Raw genomic sequence first — 23,729 nt, 5'->3', positions numbered from 1 at the left:
AGCTGAAGAGTTTATTCATGGCATTCAAGCCCTCTACCCACAAAGGCCCTCTTTCCGTGACCAAATCCATCCAAAGCCCATCTCGTTTTCTGTGAGCTATTGGAGCATCCGGCTCCACTCTGTGACCTCATTTCTCATCATTTCCCAGCTCTGAAGTCTGCTCACTCCTAACCAAGCAAACCTGCCTCCTCTTGACCACAGCCAGCTGGCCTTTGTGACTGGGCCTCAGCATCAAAGAATGCTCGTTCAATTTCCCATAAGACTCTGTCACCAGCATGTGTCTGGGCAGCACTGTGCCCAGACAGGAGAGGTAGGTACTTCCTCCGCTGCATGCGTTTGCGAGGGCAGCTGTACCAAAGCTGCACCCAGCGGGCCGCGTAAACAACAGAAACATATTGTCTCCCAGTTCTGGAAGCCAGGGGGCGAGACCAAGGTGTCAGCAGCATTTGTTCCTTCTGAGGACCGTGATGGACCCTCTGTTCCAGGATGCTCTCCCAGCTTCTGGGGCTTTGCTGGCAGCCCTGGCACCCGATCTCTGCCTCTGTCCTCACATGTCTTTCTGTCTGTGTGCACGCCTCCATGTCCAAATTTCTCCTTTTGATAAGGTCAGCAGTCATATTGGAGTAGGGCGCCACCTTACTAGTCTTAACTAATTACATCTTCAATGACCTCCTTTATGAATAAGGTCATATTCTGAGGAACTGGGGCTTAGGACTTCAACATAGGAGTTTTGGGGGGAGAATGCAATTTAACCCATAAAACCCACCTTATGCAGAAGTGTAGCTGAAGGTTCCCAGAGCACTTGAATCGCATCTGCTCTTCTTCCACTCCTCCATGGGAATTGACAGCAGGAGAGGAAATGGCAGGAAACTCCATGGTAGAAAGGTCATGGCATTTTAAAAGAGGATTTGTGAGCATATTGCCTCTGCATCTGAGCTCTCTCAGTTTTGACATGAAGGGGCTGGGAGCACTAGGTTGCTGCTAACACTTCTAATTCAAACATTCTCCAATTTATGGAAATAAAGTATGCCAATTTCAGTGGTGAAAAGGGGCAGAGTTAAAAGTCCCATGGACTTATTGTGGCGGTCGTTTTGCAATAGTATATACAACCCTGGCTGGGCAGCTCAATTGGTTAGAGTGTCACCTGGACATGCCAAAGTTGCAGGTTCCATCCCCAGTCAGGGCACAGACAAGACTCAACCAATGAATACATGAATAAGTGAAACAACAAAGCAATGTATCTTTCTCTCCCTTCTTATCTCTCTCTCTCAAACCAATAAATGAAAAAAATATGATAGAACATACAAATATTGAATCATTACTTTGTACACCTGAAACTAATATAATATACATTAAATACACTTCAATTTTTGAACATTTAAATTTAATTTAAAAACATAATAAACCAGACTTTTCCACTTACATGTTTAAGACCTGCCAATGCTAAAGGAGTTCATCATCATCAAAGCAGTACTATATGAAATGATACAGGGTCTTATTTAAGAGAAGAAGAGCCCTGACTGGATAGCTTGGTTAGGTAGAGAACCGTCCTGAAGCACAGAGGTTCCTGGTTCGATCCCCGGTCTGGTCAGGGCATATACAGGACCAACTTGATGTTTCTTTCTCCCTCTCTCTCTCACTAAAATCAATAAATAAAATTTAAAAAGAAAGAGAAGAAAAAAGATAAAAATATGAACAGTAAAATGGCAATAAACACATATATATCAACAATTGAATCTAAAGAACAAAATAAATGAAGAAGCAGAACAGAAACAGACTCATAAATAGAGACACATTTCGACAGGTGCCAGATGGAAGGAGGTTGGGAGATGTGTGAAAAAGGTGAACGGATTAAGAAATATAATTGGCAATTACAGAACCGTCACGGGGATGTAAAGTACAGCACAGGGAAAATAGTCGAGAACATTCTAATAACTATGCATGGTGTCAGGTGGGTATGAGACATACCAGGATGATCACTTAGTAAGTTATATAATGTCTAATTACTGGACTATACATCTGAAACTAATATAACAATGTATGTCAACTATAATTGAAAATCAAAGTGATTTTAAAATAAAAAATAAAACAAGGGGGAAAAACTTCTAATGGCTCACTGTCATTAAAAAGAACATTTCCAGAACAGAAAATTTTACTCCGAGATCCACGGATTATTGTGTATGTATGTGTGTGTGTGTGGGGGGGAGTTCTATGGCTCTTCCATATTACATGCAAAATGTGGATTTGTTGTATGCACCCCTATTCCTTCCTTAGGAGACGGTCCATATTTTTCATCAGATTTTCAAATAGGCCAAGCCTCCCAAAGATTACAGCCTCTGTTTGGGATACTACAAGGCTCGTGTCCAGCAGAGCCAACCATGCAGTAACCAGCAATACCGTCTCGTATCCAAGCAGCGCTGCACTGGGCTGACACCTGCCCAGAGCACCTGTAACTTTTCTTTTGCTCTGCTTTCCCCTTCCCAGCCTCTTGTCGCTGTCTGCTTTCAATTCTGACCTGACTTCACTCAGCCAGTCTCACCCCCCATCCTGGAGGTGGTTCTGTGACACCCGATGGGCCTCCACTTCTCTGTGGGCCAATTCCCCTGCATTCTAAACCTAATTCTTTGCTTTCTCCTTACCTTCATCTCCCAGACTCAGCTGAAAACTGTGTCTACCCGGATACCAACTTTCCAGATCTCCAAATCTTCCCTTTATCAGACATCAGGGAGGATCGTGGTGGGCCACGGGTGTGACCCCTGAGCTGCTATGCACCTGGGTACCCTCACTAGGTGTTGTGCTGAACCAAGGTGGACAGTTAAGTGTGGAGCCTTGGGAGGTTCGGTGTAAAGAAGAGCAAGCAGATTTAGAACCTGGAACCTGACCTAGGTCCCTGCTTGGAGCATATGGATTATGGAGAGCCAGAGGGACATATCTAGTTAAAATCACTGGAATAGATTTATTTTTTTATGGCTCCAGCCAATGAAAGGGAAACTTGATTTAGGCCCCAGGGTCACAGGGTTTAGGCAGAAGTCCGCCCTGCAGACCAAGGAGGTGGTGGAGGAGCCTTATTTAACCTTCTCCTTGGTGTGCAGGTTGTTGCTGCGGCCACGCTTCTTAGGCAGTTGACGGCACAAGGGTGCAGGAGGGTGTAACACTTGCAGCAGATCATCTTGTCACACCTGTACTTGTGGGACAGCTGGCAGAGGGAGGGCTCAGTGATGGCACCGCGCAGACGAAGCACCAAGTACAGGATGACTCTTTCAGAATACTGAAGCCTGAGAGAGTGCGACCATCCTTCAGCTGGTAAAGCGGATGCCCTCCTTGTCTGGGATCTTAGCTTTGACATTCTCAGTGGTGTCACTGAGCTCTACCTTAAGAGTGATGGTCTTGCCAGTCAGGGGCTTCACAAAGATCTGCATCTCTGCGTCTGCTGGGGAGGCTGCTCACCGCCTCATTGAAAGAAAAGACTAGAATAGGATATGTTGATTCCAAAGAAATAAAAAGTATATTTTTTAAATAAAAGAGAGACAAATTCCTTTCCTCGGGGCTTAGGATTTAAATCCTTACTGCCCTCTTCCCAGTTATTATTCCTACAAGATTCCTTTCCTTTCCAGCTCTCAAACCTACATCAGGCCCTGGTTGGTTTGCTCAGTGGATAGAGTGTTGGCCTGACATGTGGACATCCTGGGTTGGATTCCCAGTCGGGGCACACAAGAGAAGCAACCATCTGCTTCTCTCTTACACCTTCTCCCCTTCCTCTCCCTCTTCTCTTCCTGAAACCAGCAGCTCAGCTGGTTTGAGTGTTGGCCTGAGCTCTGAGGATGGCTGGGTTGGTCCCAGTGCATCAGCCTCAGGTGCTAAAAATAGCTCAGTTGATTTAAGCATTGGCCCCAAATGGGGGTTGCCGGGTGGATCCCAGTCGGGGATCCCCTCCTCTCACTTAAAAAAAAAAGGCTACATCAGTTCCTTCCTCCTTTCTTCAATAACAGCAGATCTTCCCCATCCTGGAATAGCCTTTCATTGCTTCTTCTAGCTACCATGCCATTTCTCTCTGTTCTTTACCGCTTTGTCTCTTGAACACATGGTCAATAGTCCCTGCTTTTCTGCTGAAATATCATGGTGTGGACAGAATGAAAATATGGAGACAAAGTAGGAGCAACATATGAAGCCAGGTATTTTGCTAAATATAAACAAAAACAATAACTACTAATTGCATTAGTTACTCTATAAGGTCCCCAGTATATAAACTGAATCCAACATGGCAAGCTCAGTAATTGGCACAAGGTCGCAGGTGGTAACTGGTAGAGCCCAGATTTAAACCCAGGCATGTGACTCCAGAATCTTCTTTGGAGGGACATATTTGATGACCAACGGAGGGGTGAGAAATGTGCTGTGGGACTGAGAGGAAAACACAATTATTAGTGTTATTTCAAGATAGACGAGAAATGAGAGAACTAGTAAAGTGACTGCTTCTTTTTTTTTGACAAAGACAGAGAGAGGGACAGATAGGGACAGACAGACAGGAAGGGAGACAGATGAGATGCATCAATTATTCGTTGTGGCACCTTAGTTGTTCATTGATTGCTTTCTCATATGTGCCTTGACCGGGGTGGGGGGGCTACAGCAGAGTGAGTGACCCCTTGCTCAAGCCAGCATCCTTGGGCTCAAGCTGGTGAGCCTTGCTCAAACCAGATGGGCCCACGCTCAAGCTGGCGACCTCAGGATCTTAAACCTGGGTCCTCCTAGTCCTAGTCTGACACTGTATCCACTGCGCCACTGCCTGGTCAGGATAAAGTGACTGCTTCTTGAAAAAATTAAGGATTGGGCCCTGGCCAGTTGGCTCAGTGGTAGAGTGTCCGCCTGGTGTGCAGGAGTCCTGGGTTCGATTCCCGGCCAGGGCACACAGGAGAAGCGCCCATCTGCTTCTCCACCCCTCCCCTTCTCCTTCCTCTCTGACTCTCTCTTCCCCTCCCGCAGCCAGGGCTCCATTGGAGCAAAGTTGGCCCGGGCGCTGAGGATGGCTCTGTGGCCTCTGCCTCAGGCGCTGGAATGGCTCTGGTTGCAGCAGAGCAATGCCCCAGAGAGGCAGAGCATCGCCCCCTGGTGGGCATGCTGGATGGATCCCGGTCGGGCTCATGCAGGAGTCTGTCTGACTGCCTCCCTGTTTCCAACCTCAGAAAAATACAAAAAAAAAAATTAAGGATTGGCCTAGATTCCAGGTCCTAGGTGTCTGTGATTGACCAGATCTGAGAAAGCTAGAGACCATTAGAACCCTTCTGGACTTGGTTCTGTCCTGCCCAACAGATGCTAGGTAGGCAAACAATTGCCAAAGGCCGTGGAAACCTGACACTCTTGCGCTGCTCAGCATGGCCTTAGAGGCAACACTCTCTCCACCATTTGCTTTTCCCTTTGACACAGTTCTGCCTCCTTTTCTTTCCTTGGTCCATGCATCTTCCTCCTTCTTATTCTCCAAGGAAAGGCCTTTGGTGCACTTGTTTTCTCTTAATCATTCATCTCAAAAGGCGGTGGGATGTCTAAGACAGCACCCAAATCTGAATCGGCAGCTGTGCCTTGTCTCCCAAGTCCCCGCTCTCAAATCTCCTGCTTAACAGACCGGTCATTTAGATGGCACTTCAGACTCTAAATTTATACAAGTGAACTTCTAATCTTCCCAGTGCTGCCTGCCCCTCCCAATGCCACTTAGTGTCCTTAAGGGCATCATTATTCTCCCAACCTTTGGAGCCCACACCAATTTCCCCTTAGTCTTCCAGATGCAATGGTTGCTGAGTTCTGTCAATGATTTCGCAGTTTCTTTTTATTTCTTCCCTATTTTCACTCCTACAGGATCTAGTTCAGGTCATTGTCTCCACATGTCATTCAACAATGACTGTGGCCGCTGAACAGTTTCTTCTGCCTCTGGCTGTTTCTTCCTTTCAGACCACAATGTGTGGAGTTGCCAAAGTGATCTGCCTAAATCACAGTTTGGATCCTGTCAGTGCGTAGCTAAGAAAAGCTATGACTGCCCACGCTCTACAAAGAAAGATCCAGGCTCCTCAAGGGACTTTGGAGGCCTTCTTGCAGGCTGCTCTTTGCCTGGCAGGTGAAGGCACGAGCAGCATGATCCAGATGGGGAGAAGTTTAGGGCTCTTCCAACCAGCTCACTCTCCTGGGCCAGAACCGAGAATTCACCCAACACTGTGCTGGCCACCCAGGATGCCTCAGTCTGTGACCACTGTGCTTCGCAACGTGGTTTCACTGTCTTGATGGAGTGTAACCCTCTTCCCACCCACCCACTACACAGATCCCAGCCAACCCCGAGACCCCATTCCATTCCCACTCTTCCACCAAGTTTTCCCAGAATCCTCCTGGTGTTCCTTCAAGCTTCTGGCTGTCTCTAAAGCAGTCTATTTCTAATACCACTCACTTGAGCAACAATCTTCTACTGCTGTTGCTAGACTTCTTACACTGGCGTGTCGAATTATTCGTTTTCTCTACATCTTTGCATGGTCGGCACCAGGCAAGCACTCCATATAAAATAAAAAGTTATATTTAACGACTACCTGCATAATAGTTCATATTGTCTGACCTGTGGTGGTGCAGTGGATAAAGCGTGGATGGGGAATGCTGAGATCACCGGTTTGAAACTCTGGGCTTGTTGGGTCAAAGCACATACAAGAGGCAGCTACTATGAGTTGATGCTTTCCACTCCTCCCCCCCTTTCTCTTCTCTCTCTGAAGTCAATAAATAGAATCTTAAAACAGTTAACATTGTTATATTTTTAAATATTTCAAGCATGGAGAAGAGCACAGACACCAGGCTACCAACATCCAGATTTAACAGATTCTAATAATTAACATTTGCTTCAAAATCTTAAAAAAGAAAGAAGATTAGAACATTACAGAGAACAGTTAAAGTTCACATTCCTCCTCAAACCCCTATACATATACTTGCTCTTCTTTCTCTCCAGAGGAGGCCATTGTCCTATGAACATCTGTACTTTTTTACTTTATTATTATTTTTTTTTTCATTTTTCTGAAGCTGGAAACAGGGAGAGACAGTCAGACAGACTCCCGCATGCGCCCGACCGGGATCCACCCGGCACGCCCACCAGAGGCGACGCTCTGCCCACCAGGGGGCGATGCTCTGCCCATCCTGGGCGTCGCCATGCTGCGACCAGAGCCACTCTAGCGCCTGAGGCAGAGGCCACAGAGCCATCCCCAGCGCCCGGGCCATCTTTGCTCCAATGGAGCCTTGGCTGCGGGAGGGGAAGAGAGAGACAGAGAGGAAAGCGCGGCGGAGGGGTGGAGAAGCAAATGGGCGCTTCTCCTGTGTGCCCTGGCCGGGAATCGAACCCGGGTCCTCCGCACGCTAGGCCGACGCTCTACCGCTGAGTCAACCGGCCAGGGCAACATCTGTACTTTTAACAATATATGCCTATTTCCATAAATAATGGAATTGTGTATCTTACAGTTTTACACAAATATAATATATTGTATCTGTCTGTTCTAATGTGACCTTTTTTTTCACTTAAGGTTATGTTTTTCAGTTTCATCCATGCTCATACTTTTATTTATTGTACTGGTCATTTACTGTAACACTTGAATCAGTCAGTCCCTATGAGAAAGCAATGGCCTACCCAAAAGATTTAACTGGAGAGAGTCCACTGAAGAGACTCAGGGTTAAGGGAACCAATGAGGATAGTAAAGCCCCAGGGACCAGCAGCGTCAGGAAGCTTTTGTGCCGATTATCTTTGCTCCAAATGCATCCTTCATCACCAGCTCTGTGCCGATGGAACTGAAACCTTTCAGTACCTTGCCTTGGCCAGGTGCGTGAGGTCAGTAGAGGGTAGGGCGGTGGCATTGCAGGAGGAAGGGTTTTGCTCCCTGCTCACAGGCTCCTGCAGCGCCTACATCTTCTGCAGAGTCTGGCAGCCAGCAGGGGGTTTGCAGCTTCAGGCGATTCGCCTCCCTGTGAGCACTTTGCTTGGTGCCTTAGAGGGACGATGCCCAGCAGATTCCAAATCACAGACTTCCATTAAGTTCCACCAGTGCTGCAGCACGGTGACTTCTCTGCCTTTTAGTGAGCCAAGGCTGTGCTCTCTTATGAGGCTGGGGGGGAGTCTTTACTGGGCACTCTATGACAACCATAGGGTCAGTGGCTGCTCTCATATCTACTACTACACTCATATTCTCCAGAGTTCTCTTTACTTCTTATGAGCCAACCTCTTGTTGCTCCAATCCCTTGTTATGGCGAATCATTCTTTAAACTTCCTCTGTTCAAGCTACTGTGTGACCCCTTTCTCCTGAGTGGCCCCAAACTGATGCACAGTTATCACTTCTAAACCTGAAGGGCCTAGTGCAAGGGGGCAGCTAGTGAAATGAGTGAGAAACCAAGTTATGGGAGAGTGGCTGCCTCATTAGGAGAAAGAATAAATACATGGAGGTTCATTCATACAATGGCACACAGTGCAACATTTATGCAAGGTGGTCTCCATTTTCTCTTCCACAGACGTTCTCAGCCTTTCTCCATGCTGTTCTGTGCCTCAGAAACTGACACTGTGTGCTGGTAGTTGGTTAACACAAGCCCTATGGGGAAAAATTACCCTGATTTATACTGTCTGCAGATTTCCATGGAGTAAATACTCCCAGCATGGTTAACGTTAGCTTACAGATGTGACATCACTGAACACGGATTAGGGAGGAGATGCTCACAGTCGACCCCAACACAGTCCTGGACGCTGACTTCCAAACTCTGCCAGCTCCTTCACCCTCTTGCTCTCCAACAGGCTTTATCAATGGGAGACACGGCAGAACAGAGGTGAGATGAAAAGCCCTCTCTCCTCTGTGCTCCTCAACAGCCTGTGGTTTTGGGGTGACTGTGTTTCTAGTTAGGTTGTTTCTGCTTTCTCTATTACACCACAAGGCTGTGCAAGCATCACTGTCCAAGTGTCCTCAACCTGTGCGTGAGAATTCCTCCAGTGGTTGGGCTGCCAGACCCAGTTAAATCTGGATTTCAGGCCTGACTAGGTAGTGGCACAGTGAATAGAGTGTCAGCCTGGTACACTGATGTACTCAGGTTCGAAACCCTGAGGTTGCTGGCTTGAGCACAAGTTCACCAGCTTGAGCGCGGGGTCACCGGTTTGAGTGTAGGATCATAGACATGACCCCATGGTCACTGGCTTGAGTGAGTGGTCATTGGCTCAGCTGGAGCCCCAGGTCAAGGTACATATGAGAAGCAATCAACGTACAACTAAGGAGCCACAACAAAGAATTGAGGCCTCTCATGTCTCTCCCTTCCTGTCTGTCTCTCACAAAAAAATAATAAAAATGTGGATTTCAGAAAAACACCATATAATTTTTAAACAGTGCATGGAACATATTTATATACTAAAAAAATTATTCATTGTTTATCTAAAAATAAATGTACCCAGAAGTCCTGTTTTGTTTTTGTTTTTGCTAAATCTGGCGACTCTACCTGGGGCAACTCCTACCAGTGGAATTTCCTTGTGAGTATTGTTCTTTCTAAAAGAATGTCTCCAACATGGTTTGGGTTCTGTAAATTATGTATAATGAATTTGTTTCTGTTCTTTGATGCCCCTCAATCTAGTTTTCCATCTTCTGTAACCCTATATTGGGTCTTCCTTTAATCAGGCTTGACAGTGGGTGAGGCCACGGCCACATGATGACAAACACCTAGGGCTTGGCGGTGTGACCGAGCAAGAACACAATGGCACCTGGCCCCAGAGAAGCCGAGGGGCAGCTCCTGCCTCACACTCTGCATGTCCAGACTCGACCTCCCGCTGCCCTCTACCTCCACTAGCAAACGCATCTGAAGAAGTCAGTGGGGGCTCCCATTTGGAGCTGGGTCCCTTTCTTTCCAGAGTTTCCTCCCCTTGGGGCCCAGTGCCCGGAGGCCTGACTGCGTGGTCCCAACCAGGCTTATACCCTTGAGTATATATACTGCTCACAGAGATTAGGGGATATTTAAAAAATGAATATGAAGCAATAAAATATCCCCTAATTTTTGTGAGCAGTGTATTTAATCTTCTCCCTGACAAGTCTTGTGTGTGTGTGTGGGGAGGATAGTTTCTTTTCTGCCAGGAAGTGACTTTTATTACAAAGCAAGGTGACAAATTAATGCCCACAAAGGCATTAGTGATAGTGAAATGTACGGTCTCCTGGAAGTATTTGTATTTTAAGCAGCGATTCAAAGGGCTGAAGTTCTAACAATGGATTTTAAGAAACAATTTCAGAGGACCTTTCTGACACTTAACACATATTGTATATGTGACTTTCTCCCCTTGCAGAGGAAAGTCCTTGTCTTCTTTTTTTACCTGTCTCCACAGGCTTATTTTATATTTCCTCATACAGAAGAGTTCCTAATCTTCTGACCTTGTTGGTTCATATTTTAAATAGGTCTAGATCTACAGAAGATCCATATGTTGGATCCTGTCTGTTTCCCCGGCTTCCACCAAGCTACAGGGAAGAAACTATCGCTTTAGACTTGTCCCACAGTGCCATCTGCTGCCTAGAAGCAGCAGGCTCTGCAAGGTCTTTTAGCGAGTATTTTTACGGGAGCAGTTTTTTTCTTAAAGGGGAAGAAAGCATTTTAGGTTGCTTTGTTTTGCAACACTGATGAACATCTGCGCTTCTACATAACTAAAGACTTTTCATACGTTTTTGGTCAACTAAGAAGACATTACCCAAAGAGTGGATTCTGTCGTGGGGGGCGTGGCGGGGGGAGATTCTGCATTTCTAACAAGCTCTGGGGTGATGACTGCACCACTAGTCCGAGGACCACATTTGTGCAGGGAAAGGACAACATCACACGTGTCTGGGTGGGGACTTTTATAGACAACACTCCTTGGAGATGCAGATTTTAAATAGGATCGGCTCCAGCAGCTGTGTCACAGTGCCATCTGCTGTCTGAAAGTGGCAGGCTTTCACCCCATCGATATTTTTGGAGCATCTATAGGGGCAAAGCTCTGTGCAGGGACTCGTGTGTAAGGAGAGCTCCCCTTGGGTGGGACTAGAATAGTACAAAATCCAGGTGGGGTCCCAGGGAGCTGCCGGAGGACTGAGCAGGAAGAGAGGAAGCTCGGAGGGTCTTCTCGGTGCCATGTGGGGAAAGATGTCAAAGAGGGCTGTCGGGGTCTGGAAAGTAATCAGCCCTAGCAGAACGTTTACAGGCCGCACCCACCTTCAGGGCGCCAGCCAGAAAGCCCCTCTCACCCACCACAGCACCAGCTGTGGTTTTGAGCCAGGTGTCTCCAATCTGCCAAGCACTCACTGTGTTTTGTGCCTAAGCCGTAGAAACACCTTTCCCTCCTCTTAGTGTGGCCTATTGTCACAAGGGCACAAATTTGGGATTGCTTTTGCCCCCAACCCCAACAGAGTTTATGGTGAAACCATTTTCCTGTTGTTGTTGTTTTTTAAAGCCCTCCCCCTTTACCTATAGAGCTTAGGCCCTGTTTTAAGGGAGTGAGGCCATGAGAATATTTGGGGGGGGGGTTACTCCTCACTTAGGCAAGTCTCTGTCACTACACCAAATTTGATTCTCTATTCCTGTAGTATGAGTGTGTCCTGGCCCTATCAGTTACAAGTGTCAGAAACCAAGTCAACTGGCTTAAGTGCAAAAGGAGAAATGTATGGGCTCATGTTACTAGGAAATCTCGGGGTGAACTTCAAGCTTGGAAGGAATCAGAGGCCCACAAGATGTTAGCAGGACTTTTTTTTTTTTTTTTTTATAGAGACAGAGAGAGAGAGAGAGTGGGATAGATAGGGACAGACAGACAGGAACGGAGAGAGATGAGAAGCATCGTTCATCACTTTTTTGTTGTGACACCTTAGTTGTTCATTGATTGCTTTCTCTTATGTGCCTTGACCGTGGGCCTTCAGCAGACCAAGTAACCCCTTGCTCGAGCCAGTGACCTTGGGTCCAAGCTGGTGAGCTTTGCTCAAACCAGATGAGCCCGCGCTCAAGCTGGCGACCTCGGGGTCTCGAACCTGGGTCCTCCGCATCCCAGTCTGATGCTCTATCCAGTGCGCCACCGCCTGGTCAGGCAGCAGGACTTTATTTCCAACTCTTAGCTCTGCTTCATCTTCTGTTTGGCCTAAGGGTTTCCTCTATGTGGCTGGGAACATGACCAGCAAAACCCTCAGGCTTATACCGTTATCAGCTTGAGAGCCAAGGAAAATGAGAGCGGCTCTCAGTCCTGGCGCCCGTGGATGAGATTCTGAGAAATGCACTCTGATGGGCCTCATTTGATACATTTGATACATATGCCCATTCCTTGAACAAATCAGGAGCCAACCGATAGGGTAGTGCAGTCAAGTGCCGCAGTAGCCTGTCTTGAGAATGGCTCCCAACGATATCTGTCCTCTTGGTATTAATGCCCTTGTATAACATCTCCTCATATTGTATCATGTCAGGGACCAGGAGCAAAATACATGTCGTGGATCATTTTCAGCTGATGGCAATCAACACCCAGAAAATTTTAGAAAACTGTTTTCTTCTCTCTTAACTGCCTGAAAGAATTCAGATAGGGGACCAGGCCCAGAAAGAGAGCTATTACCAGAAATAACTTTTACCTGAATGATCAACCTGGATGGTAGGACAAACATCTAAATGCCAAACATCTGCTCTTAGCATACTGTATGTAAATTGCTCTCCTTACTTTTGAACCATTGGGCCCTGCCCTGCTCTATTCCTTAGCCCAGGATGGCATACAAGCCTCAGCTGTCCAACTTGTCCTTCAGTCTCATGTATGTGAAGGCCCCTATATATGTGCAATTAAAAAAATTTTTTCTCCTGTTAATCTGTTTTATGTTAATCTGATTATTAGACCAGCCAAAGAACCTAGAAGGACAGAAAGTATTTTTCTTTTCTCCTTACAGTGGTCTATGTGACCAATATTAAAAAGGCAGATGTGATGGTATGTGACTTCTGACACTGGGTGAAGAAAGTCCCTGCAGCCTGACCTGTGGTGGCACAGTGGATAAAGCGTCGAACTGGAATGCTGAGGTCGCCAGTTTGAAATCCTGAGCTTGCCCAGTCACGGCGCATATGAGAAGCAATTACTACAAGTCGATGCTTCCCACTCCTCCCCCCGCCTTTCTCTCTGTCTCTCTATTTTAGAGAGATCTAAAAATCAAGGCCCTGCAGCTTCCCCTTGGTCTTTCTCTTAGTTCATTCCCTCATGTGAAAGCCAGCTGCATCCGAGGAGAGACCCACAGGGTGAGCAACTAAGGCCTCTGGCCAACCACCGACAAGGGACTAAGGTCTACTAGCTCTGCGAATGAAATGGGAAAACGATCCTCTAGCCGTAATCAGGCCTTAAGATGACTGCAGGCATGCCTGTCATCTGGACTGCCTCCTCATGAGACACCCTTGGAATGATGCTGCCATGAGCCAAGGAATGCCAGCAGCCACCAGAAGGAGGAAGAGACAAGGAACAGATTCTACCCTAGAGCTTCCAAAGGGAGCATGGCCCTGTTAACACCTTGATTTTGGCCCAATGAAATGGATTTCAAATTTCTGGCCTCCAGAACTATAAGATAATAAAGTTTTATTGGTTTAAACCACTAAATTTGTGCTAATTCGTTCCAACAGCTATAGGAAACTAATGCAATATTATTAGCTAAAAAGCCCCCTGCAGTTGTCCAATTTATGGCGGGCAAAATAGAAGAAATGGGAATGGTTTTAGAAATTAGTTAGACCTCTTCACTCTTCTTTTTTTTGTGTGTGTGACAGAGACAGAGAGAGACAGAGAGAGGGATAGATAAGGACAGACAGATGGGAAGGGAGAGAGATGAGAAGCACCAATTCTTTGTTGTGGCACCTTAGTTGTTCATTGATTGCTTTCTCATATGTGCCTTGACCGGGGGGCTACAGCAGACTGAATGACCCCTTGCTCAAGCCAGCGACCTTGGGCTCAATCAAGCTGGTGAGCCTTGCTCAAACCAGATGAGCCAGTGCTCAAGCTGGAGACCTTGGGGTTTCAAACCTGGGTCCTCTGCATCCCAGTCCGATGCTCTATCCACTGTGCCACTGCCTGGTCAGGCTCTTTACTCTTCTTAACCTTTCCAACAAAATACAAAAAATATATTACAGAAATGCAGATATTAACTTTTACTTTAGAAGCTAAAGATTTAAAAAAAAGTGGCAAAAAATTTGACCTAAAAGTTGTAAAGAGGGAAAAATAAATTTAAAAAATGGCCCTGGCCAGTTGGCTCAGCAGTAGAGTGTCGGCCTGGTGTGTGGAAGTCCTGGGTTCAATTCCTAGTCAGGGCACACGGGAGAAGTGACCATCTGCTTTTTCACCCTTCCTCTTTCTCTCTCTGTTTTTCTCTCTCTCTTTCCCCTTCCCACAGCCATGGTTCATTTGAACAAGTTGGTCTTGGGTGCTGAGGATGGTAACATGGCTTCCCCTCAGGCACTAAAATAGCTTGATTGCTGAACAACAGAGCAACAGCCCCAGGTGGGCAGAGCATTGCCCCACAGTGGACTTGTCAGGTGGTTCCTGGTTGGGGTACATGCAGCAGTCTGTCTCTCTGTCTCCCCACCTCTCACTTAATAAAATTTTTTTTTAATTAAAAAAAAGAAATTTAAAAAATGGTTCTTATATTTCTTTACTACCAATAGCATACATTTATGTGATGCCTGCTCTCCTAAAAAACCTTTAAATTGGATCTCTTTCTGATAATCCTCTTTAGAATGCTTTTTTACCAGCTTGTTATCACCTTCCAATTTTGGTAGACTGAGAATATTGCCAGTAAAATTTGTCAACAGAGCAAAGATTTATCTAAGTCATCTATTCAAACACTGTTTGCAGGCTTCTATTTCAGGAATGTAATTAAAATCGACTATAGCAGCTTGAATTCTCACTGGATATAATCTCTGTTGGCCAATCTCTTTTGTGGATTTCATTTCAATTTGATATTAATTACAAGTTTCATCTAATTAAAACTCCTACTTTGTGATCCTCTTGGAACCTGTATGCCTTGATATTCCTTAGATGGGCCTGGCAGTGATTGCTCTGTATAAATCATGCTTACGTGCCCGTGAGTACTTGCAGGTAGTTCCACAGGGTAGAAAATTAGAGTTGTGTGCCTTAAAATTTATATTGTCTGGGAGGACTATTTCCAGACAATGTTGCCCCCTTTTCTGGGAGATCTGTAGCTCTAATGTCTTGGTTCTCACCAAGCACCTTTCAAACTACTCTATCCTGGGTGCTAGAACTGCATGTCAGAACTTCAGGGCACATGCCTTAGTGATACCCAGGCAAACACTCTGACAGCACAGCCACAGAGACAAGGGTTCCTGCTGTTCACTGATTTAACTGTCGTGTGTGGATACCAAAAATAGAATCAGGTTCTACCTCTCCTTTCCTGGCCTCTCACTAACTACATAATGATGGAGCAAATGTCAAAAATTCCAGAGGCTCAAAATCATGATTTCACAATAATTGAGTTCCTTTAAAATTGTCATGACCATGTGACACAATGACACACAAACCTAGTAGAATAGCAGCAGGTGAAAGAGAGAGGACTGCAGCCCATATACCCAACATGTAGACACCACACACAGTAGGAGGCTAGCTAGGCCAAGGCTCATGTGCGTGAGGGAATCTGAATGTGACATCTTTTTAAATAATTTTATTTTTTTAATGGGGTGTCATCAATAAATCAGGATACATATATTCAAAGATAACAAGTCCAGGTTATTTTGTCGTTCACTTATGTTGCATACCCATCACCCAAAGTCAGATTGTCCTCTGTCACCTTCTATCTAGTTTTCTTTGTGCCCCTCCCCTTCCCCCTCCCCCCGTAACCACCACACTCTTATCAATGTCTCTTAGTTTCACTTTTATGTCTCACCTACGTATGGAATAATGCAGTTCCTGTTTTTTTCTGATTTACTTATTTCACTTCGTATAATGTTATCAAGATCCCACCATTTGCTGTAAATGTTCCGATGTCATCATTTCTTATGGCTGAGTTGTATTCCATAGTGTATATGTGCCACATCTTCTTTATCCAGTCATCTATTGATGGGCTTTTTGGTTGTTTCCATGTCCTGGCCACTGTGAACAATGCTGCAATGAACATGGGGCTGCATGTGTCTTTACGTATCAATGTTTCTGAGTTTTGGGGGTATATACCCAGTAGAGGGATTGCTGGGTCATAAGGTAGTTCTATTTTCAGTTTTTTGAGGAACCACCATACTTTCTTCCATAATGGTTGTACTACTTTACATTCCCACCAACAGTGTATGAGGGTTCCTTTTTCTCCACAGCCTCTCCAACATTTGCTATTACCTGTCTTGTTAATACTAGCTAATCTAACAGGTGTGAGGTGGTATCTCATTGCAGTTTTGATTTGCATTTCTCTAATAACTAAAGAAGATGAGCATCTTTTCATATATCTGTTGGCCATTTGTATTTCTTCCTGGGAGAAGTGTCTGTTCATGTCCTCTTCCTATTTTTTTATTGGATTGTTTGTTTGTTTGTTGTTGAGTTTTATGAGTTCTTTGTATATTTTGAATATTAGGCCCTTATCTGAGCTGTTGTTTGAAAATATCATTTCCCATTTAGTTGGCTGTCTGTTTATTTTGTTGTCAGTTTCTTTTGCTGAGCAAAAACTTCTTAGTCTGATGTAGTCCCATTCATTAATTTTTGCCTTCACTTCTCTTGCCTTTGGAGTCAAATTCATAAAATGCTCTTTAAAACCCAGGTCCCTGAGTTGAGTTCCTATGTCTTCTTCTATGTACTTAATTGTTTCAGGTCTTATGTTTAGATCTTTGATCCATTTTGAGCTAATTTTAGTACAGGGGGACAAACTGTAGTCCAGTTTCATTCTTTTGCATGTGGCTTTCCAGTTTTCCCAGCACCATTTATTGAAGAGGCTTTCTTTTCTCCATTGTGTGTTGTTGGCCCCTTTATCAAAAAATATTTGACTATATATATGTGGTTTTATTTCTGGGTTTTCTATTCTGTTCCATTGGTCTGAGTGTCTATTTTTCTGCCAATACCATGCTGTTTTGATTGTCGTGGCCCTATAATATAGTTTGAAGTCAGGTATTGTAATGCCCCCAGCTTCATTCTTTTTCTTTAGGATTGCTTTGGCTATTCGGGGTTTTTTATAGTTCCATATAAATCTGATGATTTTTTGCTCCATTTCTTTAAAAAATGTCATTGGAAGTTTGATGGGAATTGCATTAAATTTGTATATTGCTTTGGGTAATATAGCCATCTTGATTATATTTATTCTTCCTAGCCAAGAACAAGGTATATTCTTCCATCTCATTATATCTTTTTCGATTTCCCTTAACAATAGTTTATAGTTTTCATTATATAAGTCCTTTACATTCTTTGTTATGTTTATTCCTAAGTATTTTTTGTTGTTGTTGTTGCAATCGTGAAGGGGATTATTCTTTTGAGTTCGTTCTCAAATGTTTCATTGTTGGCATATAGAAAGGCTATTGACTTCTGTATGTTAATTTTGTATCCTGCGACCTTACTGTATTGGCTTATTGTTTCTAGTAGTCTTTTTGTGGATTCTTTGGGGTTTTCGATGTATAGGATCATATCATCTGCAAAAAGTGATACCTTTACTTCTTCTTTTCTGATATGGATGCCTTTTATTTCTTTGTCTTGTCTGATTGCTCTGGCTAGAACCTCTAGTACCACATTAAATAAGAGTGGAGAGAGTGGACAACCCTGTCTTGTTCCTGATTTAAGGGGGAAAGCCTTCAGTTTAGTGCCATTTAATATGATGTTAGCTGATGGTTTTCATATATGGCCTTTATCATGTTGAGATATTTTCCTTCTATACCCATTTTGTTGAGAGTCTTAAACATAAAATTGTGTTGTATTTTATCGAAAGCCTTTTCTGCGTCTATTGATAAGATCATGTGTTTTTTGTTCTTTGTTATGTTGATATGGTGTATTACGTTAACCGTTTTACGTATGTTGAGCCATCTGAATGTGACATCTTTTAAACATCAAGTTATACATCATGATTTTCAGTGTTTGGAGTGCCTTTATCTCATGGATGGGGGAGCTTAGCATTTTTCATCTGTGGCCAAACACATGCTACTTATCTTCTGTGTCTGACTCTGCTTTGGGTTCATGCTCATTTTGTTCAAACTGAAAATAGAATTACATTTAAAAATACCTGCTCAATGAAGAACACTTAGTAAAGTATATGATTGTCTAACCACTATACTGACACCTGAAACCAATACAAAATGATATTAAATGTAAACTGTAATTGAAAAAAATTAAATAAAAAAATAAAGATAATTGCTCAAGGTCAGAGATTTGGTGGGTAATAGGGAAAGGGAGGTCCCTGAAGACCACTGATGCCACACTCCCTGCCCAAGAGGTGGGACACAGATTTATTATGTAACCATTACTCACTAGAGAACTCAGAGGCAGCGCATGGAAGCAGGTTGTTGGTTACAGTGCTTTAATAATATTTTCTCCAATAATCACTGTAGCTGCTACCACATCTAATAATCACAATTAAACTTCCTTAATGACTATACCAGTAACAGTGACTTTGTGGTTGAGCTGAAGTGTATCATTGAAATTTCTATAATTAAAAGTCTGTAAAACAAGTTAATTGTGTAGACAAGACTATTGAGTAGAGAGGCTGTATTCATTCCCTTTAGAGGCAACCATTTACATGAAACATGTAAACACTTGATATGCTAAATATAAGCACTAAATCAGTATGCTGATGGCAAAATGTTTTGTCTGTTAGCTAAAACTGGCACCCTGGACAATGCATTATTAGTCCGACTACAGATGCTATATATTCTTGAAAGCATGAATACTTGATTTGCTTTAGATAAAAATATCCCTCTGGTTCTTTAAAAGAATATGCTGTTCTTAATTCAATGTAATCATTGTTTGTTTCTAAAGTAACAGAAGTCTAGCCTAATCATCTTATTTTTATGAGTTAGTAAACTGGGTCATTTTGAGTGATAGAAATAACCACCATCCTGTGACAATCAGGATACTGTCATAGATCTGAGTGGTGTTTTTATTTCTTTTTCTAAAATTTTATTTTTTATTTAAAAAATTAAAAAAAATAAATTTATACACTTTAAAGAGGGGAGGGAGAGAGAGAGATAGAATGAGAAAGAGAAGGGGAGGGGGAGAATAGGAAACATTAACTCTCACATGTGTCTTGACCAGGCAAGCCTAGGGTTTCGAACTGGCAACCTCAGCAATTCCAGGTTGAGACTTTATCCATTGTGCCATCACAGGTCAGACTGTGGTTTTTATGAGTACTAAGAAGGTTCAAAATCATTGCAATTTCCTGCCGCTACTGCCACAGTAAGCTTCCACTTCTGCCATCTGTTCCTCGTCCACCAGTTTGGCTGGTATGGCTGATTGGCACTTGGCATGCATTTAACCTCCTCGTGTGTATGCTGTACCATAGGGGCCAAAACTACATTCCCCAGTTGGAAGTGAGGTGGAAGCCATTTCCCTGCTGCTTCAGTGTTACTACTGGCAGGTGCAATCCTGAAGACGTCGGGGTTTGTGTGCACAGGATCTGGGATCTGGTAACCTGATCGGTGTCAAGAGGCCATTATAGCCACGGAAACTAGATTTTAGTTATGTATCCAATCATTACAGCAGCAGCCCCTGCTCTTTATTTTCACCTTCACTGCACTATGCTGTCTGGTCCCCCAGGAAAAAGTGGCCAAGGCCCTTCTCTCTCCCCACTTCAGCCACTCTTGCCTGCTCTAGGATAGCTGGAGGACCCAGGACTCTATGCGCACTTTGCCACCTGTTCTCCATGCAAATGAAAGCTGGTGGGGAACACTGGGAGATTTAATTCTCTTCTTGCAAAACAAACAAACAAAACACTATACATAATTTCTAGAGAAAAAAATATGTCTTCCTCAAAATACAAAGTTGAATAGATAGCATAGGAAAAAATATGGAGGCCCTTGAATACTATTGCACTTGTTTCTGAAAGAAATGGGGACCAATTAAATGTTTTTACCACTGTGACAGTGTTGTTTTAGAAAGAGAAGTCGAGCAAGAACTAGAGGGGAAGAAGTGGCATCATATAAGCTATCTAAGAGGCTTTTTTGTTGTTGTTGTTGTTGTTACAGAGACAGAGAGAGGGACAGACAGACAGGAAGGGAAAGAGATGAGAAGCCTCAATTTTTTGTTGTGGCACCTTAGTTGTTCATTGATTGCTTTCTCATATGTGCTTTGACTGGGGGGCTACAGCAGAGGAAGAGACTCCTTGCTCAAGCCAGCAACCTTTGAGCTCAAGCCATGGGGTCATGTCTATGATCCTATGCTCAAGCCAGTGACCCTGCGATCAAGCTGGTGAGCCTTGCTCAAACCAGATGAGTCCACGCTCAAGCCGGCGACCTCGGGGTCACAAACCTGGGTCCTCTAGCATCCCAGTCCGACCCTCTATCCACAACCAGTAAGTAGACTTAATACCTGAACTGACTGTAGTTTTGATCTTTACAAGAAATGTAATATTAATACACCAGGTTTCAGCATATTTTGTTGGGTCAATGACTAGATCTGCTCACAAAGTCCTGTTTAACCCAAATACATACACATGATGTGTTTGGTCGTTCGTACTCATTCTCAAAGACATTAGGTATTCTAAGCTTCTTGAAAGAGCACAGTAAACTGCCTTCTCCAGTACCCTGCCAATTGCCCAGAATACCTCCCTTCTTGGTCTGGAATTTTATGACCAAGACCAGTAAAGAAATCTGTTGTGTGGGCTCTCTCTATCTCTCAAAGGAAAAAGAGGCAGTCTCATGATAAAATCCTTGCTATTTCCGCCCTCCCCAACAACAAAAAGATGTTCTGGCCAAAGAATAATACATATTTTTTTCTAATAGCGCCCGTGCCCCACCCTTCTTCCTAGAAAAACCTTGCGTTTTGCACAACCCAGAGCACCCTTGTGGTTGCTGGATGGGATATTGCCCAGTTTATGAACCACTCAATAAAGCTAATTACATCTTCAAATTTATTCAGTTGAATTTTGTTTTTTGACAGTCTCTTGCCTGAAATTTTTTCACCTGCAAACTTCAATTTATCTATCAAGATCCAGTTCAAATGTCACCTTCTCCAAAAAGCCTGCTTTGATTTTCTCAGGCACAGTGGGTCCCTTTTCTCATAAAAGACTGTTCTTACCTCTGTATGTATCAGTTTACTTGCTTACCTTACCTTCCTTTCAAAATTCTGAGTTCCTTACCGCCAAATGATATTCCATGATAGTTATGTTAAATATATTGAATGAATTAAGAAATATTAAAAGTTGCAATTTTCTTATTTTTCTCTTCTTGATAATCCAGTCTTTAATCTTTTCCTTAATATGCTCTCAGACTTTTTCAATAATAATAATCTTGTTTTTCACAGTACTTTACATTTTCTTTTTCTTTTTTTTTTTGTATTTTTCTGAAGCTGAAAACGGGGAGAGACAGTCAGACAGACTCCCGCATGCGCCCGACCGGGATCCACCCGGCACGCCCACCAGGGGCGACGCTCTGCCCCTCCGGGGCGTTGCTCTGTTGCGACCAGAGCCACTCTAGCGCCTGGGGCAGAGGCCAAGGAGCCATCCCCAGCGCCCAGGCCATCTTTGCTCCAATGGAGCCTCACTGCGGGAGGGGAAGAGAGAGACAGAGAGGAAGGAGAGGGGGAGGGGTGGAGAAGCAGATGAGCGCTTCTCCTGTGTGCCCTGGCCGGGAATCGAACCCGGGACTTCTGCACGCCAGGCCGATGCTCTACCACTGAGCCAACCGGCCAGGGCCTACATTTTCTGAAGTAGTTTCATCTATCTGTTTCTTTTCAGACTTTCAACTATCTTTTGATAGGCAGGTAGAATCACCACCTTTTTCATTTTTATCAATGAAGAAATAAACACCCAGAAATGCCAACTATCTTTTGATAGGCAGGTAGACTCACCACCTTTTTCATTTTTATCAATGAAGAAATAGACACCCAGAAATGCCAAGTGCCATAATATTGCCCAATTAGTAAGAGAATCAGAAATGGATTCTAGGTTTTCTGACAACTAATCTAATCTCTTCCTCCCATGACATTGCACTTTGTCTATAATATCTTCTATTCTCCAGAGGTTTAGTAGAGTAAAACCACAGAAACATTCAAAGCAAATAATATCTTTTTTTTTTTTTTAATAATTTTATTTTTTTAATGGGTTGACATCAATAAATCAGGATACATATATTCAAAGATAACAAGTCCAGGTTATCTTGTCGTTCAATTATGTTGCATACCCACCACCCAAAGTCAGATTGTCCTCTGTCACCTTCTATCTTGTTTTCTTTGTGCCCCTCCCCACCCCCTTTCCCTCTCCCATTTCCCCCTCCCCCCCGTAACCACCACACTCTTATCAATGTCTCTTAGTCTCGTTTTTATGTCCCACCTACGTATGGAATAATACAGTTCCTGGTTTTTTCTGATTTACTTATTTCGCTTCGTATCATGTTATCAAGATCCCACCATTTTGCTGTAAATGTTCCGATGTCATCATTTCTTATGGCTGAGTTGTATTCCATAGTGTATATGTGCCACATCTTCTTTATCCAGTCATCTATTGATGAGCTTTTTGGTTGTTTCCATGTCCTGGCCACTGTGAACAATGCTGCAATAAACATGGGGCTGCATGTGTCTTTACGTATCAATGTTTCTGAGTTTTTGGGATATATACCCAGTAGAGGGATTGCTGGGTCATAAGGTAGTTTTATTTTCAGTTTTTTGAGGAACCACCATACTTTCTTCCATAATGGTTGTACTACTTTACATTCCCACCAACAGTGTATGAGGGTTCCTTTTTCTCCACAGCCTCTCCAACAGCAAATAATATCTTAATGCAAAACTGTGAAAATGTTCCTTTGAACAAACAAAGAATAAAAATGACCATTCTTACCAATTCTAATTCATCGTTCTTCAGTGTTTTAAATATTGTACAATTTAAAATTTATTAAAAGAATAGTTTAAAAAAACAAAGTCTACTCTTAAAATTCCAATTTTGTATTTTCTTTAATTCCTGCTCTAAACAATAGTATTTGTTTTAATCTGAAAAATATATTTTTTTCTGGTACTCTAAAACAGTGGTCCCCAACCTTTTTTGGGCCACGGACTGGTTTAGTGTCAGAAAATATTTTCACAGACCGGCCTTTAGGGTGGGACAGATAAATGTATCACGTGACCGAGACAAGTGTCAAGAGTGAGTCTTAGACAGATGTAACAGAGGGAATCTGGTCATTTTTAAAAAAATAAAACATTGTTCAGACTTAAATATAAATAAAACGGAAATAATGTAAGTTATTTATTCTTTTTCTGTGGACCGGTACCAAATGGCCCACAGACCGGTACCGGTCCGCGGCCCGGGGGTTGGGGACCACTGTTCTAAAATACATACAAATACACTGGCATGCTTGTACATTTCTGGATGATCTATGTTTCTTTGAAATATCTACATGAAAAAGTTTTCTAAATTACATAGAGCGAAAGCAGTACCCAAATGTTCTTGATTATTAGCTATTTCTTATGCTGGTGCAGGCAAGTGCATGAATGTTCCAAAATTATTCATCTATTGATTTGGAACTTGGCACATATTGTCTCACATAATTAGTGTTCCCAAAATTTCTCTCCTTGTTCCTCTTTTCTTCTTCAACTATGTGTTCTCCAGAATTCCAATCAGTTTATGTAGCTA

At 43.5% G+C, this 23,729-nt stretch overlaps 1 pseudogene; it reads right to left on the bottom strand.

The window, feature by feature from the left end:
* Positions 1–3,065: 3,065 nt before the first annotated feature.
* On the bottom strand, positions 3,066–3,425 carry LOC136385799 (ubiquitin-ribosomal protein eL40 fusion protein-like; annotated as a pseudogene).
* Between the last annotated feature and the right edge of the window lie 20,304 nt (positions 3,426–23,729).

Source organism: Saccopteryx leptura, chromosome X, assembly GCF_036850995.1.
Source record: "Saccopteryx leptura isolate mSacLep1 chromosome X, mSacLep1_pri_phased_curated, whole genome shotgun sequence".
Classification (NCBI taxonomy): Eukaryota; Metazoa; Chordata; class Mammalia; order Chiroptera; family Emballonuridae; genus Saccopteryx; species Saccopteryx leptura.
The sequence above is the reverse complement of the archived record's forward strand: the minus strand, read 5'-3'. Positions and strand labels throughout refer to the sequence as shown.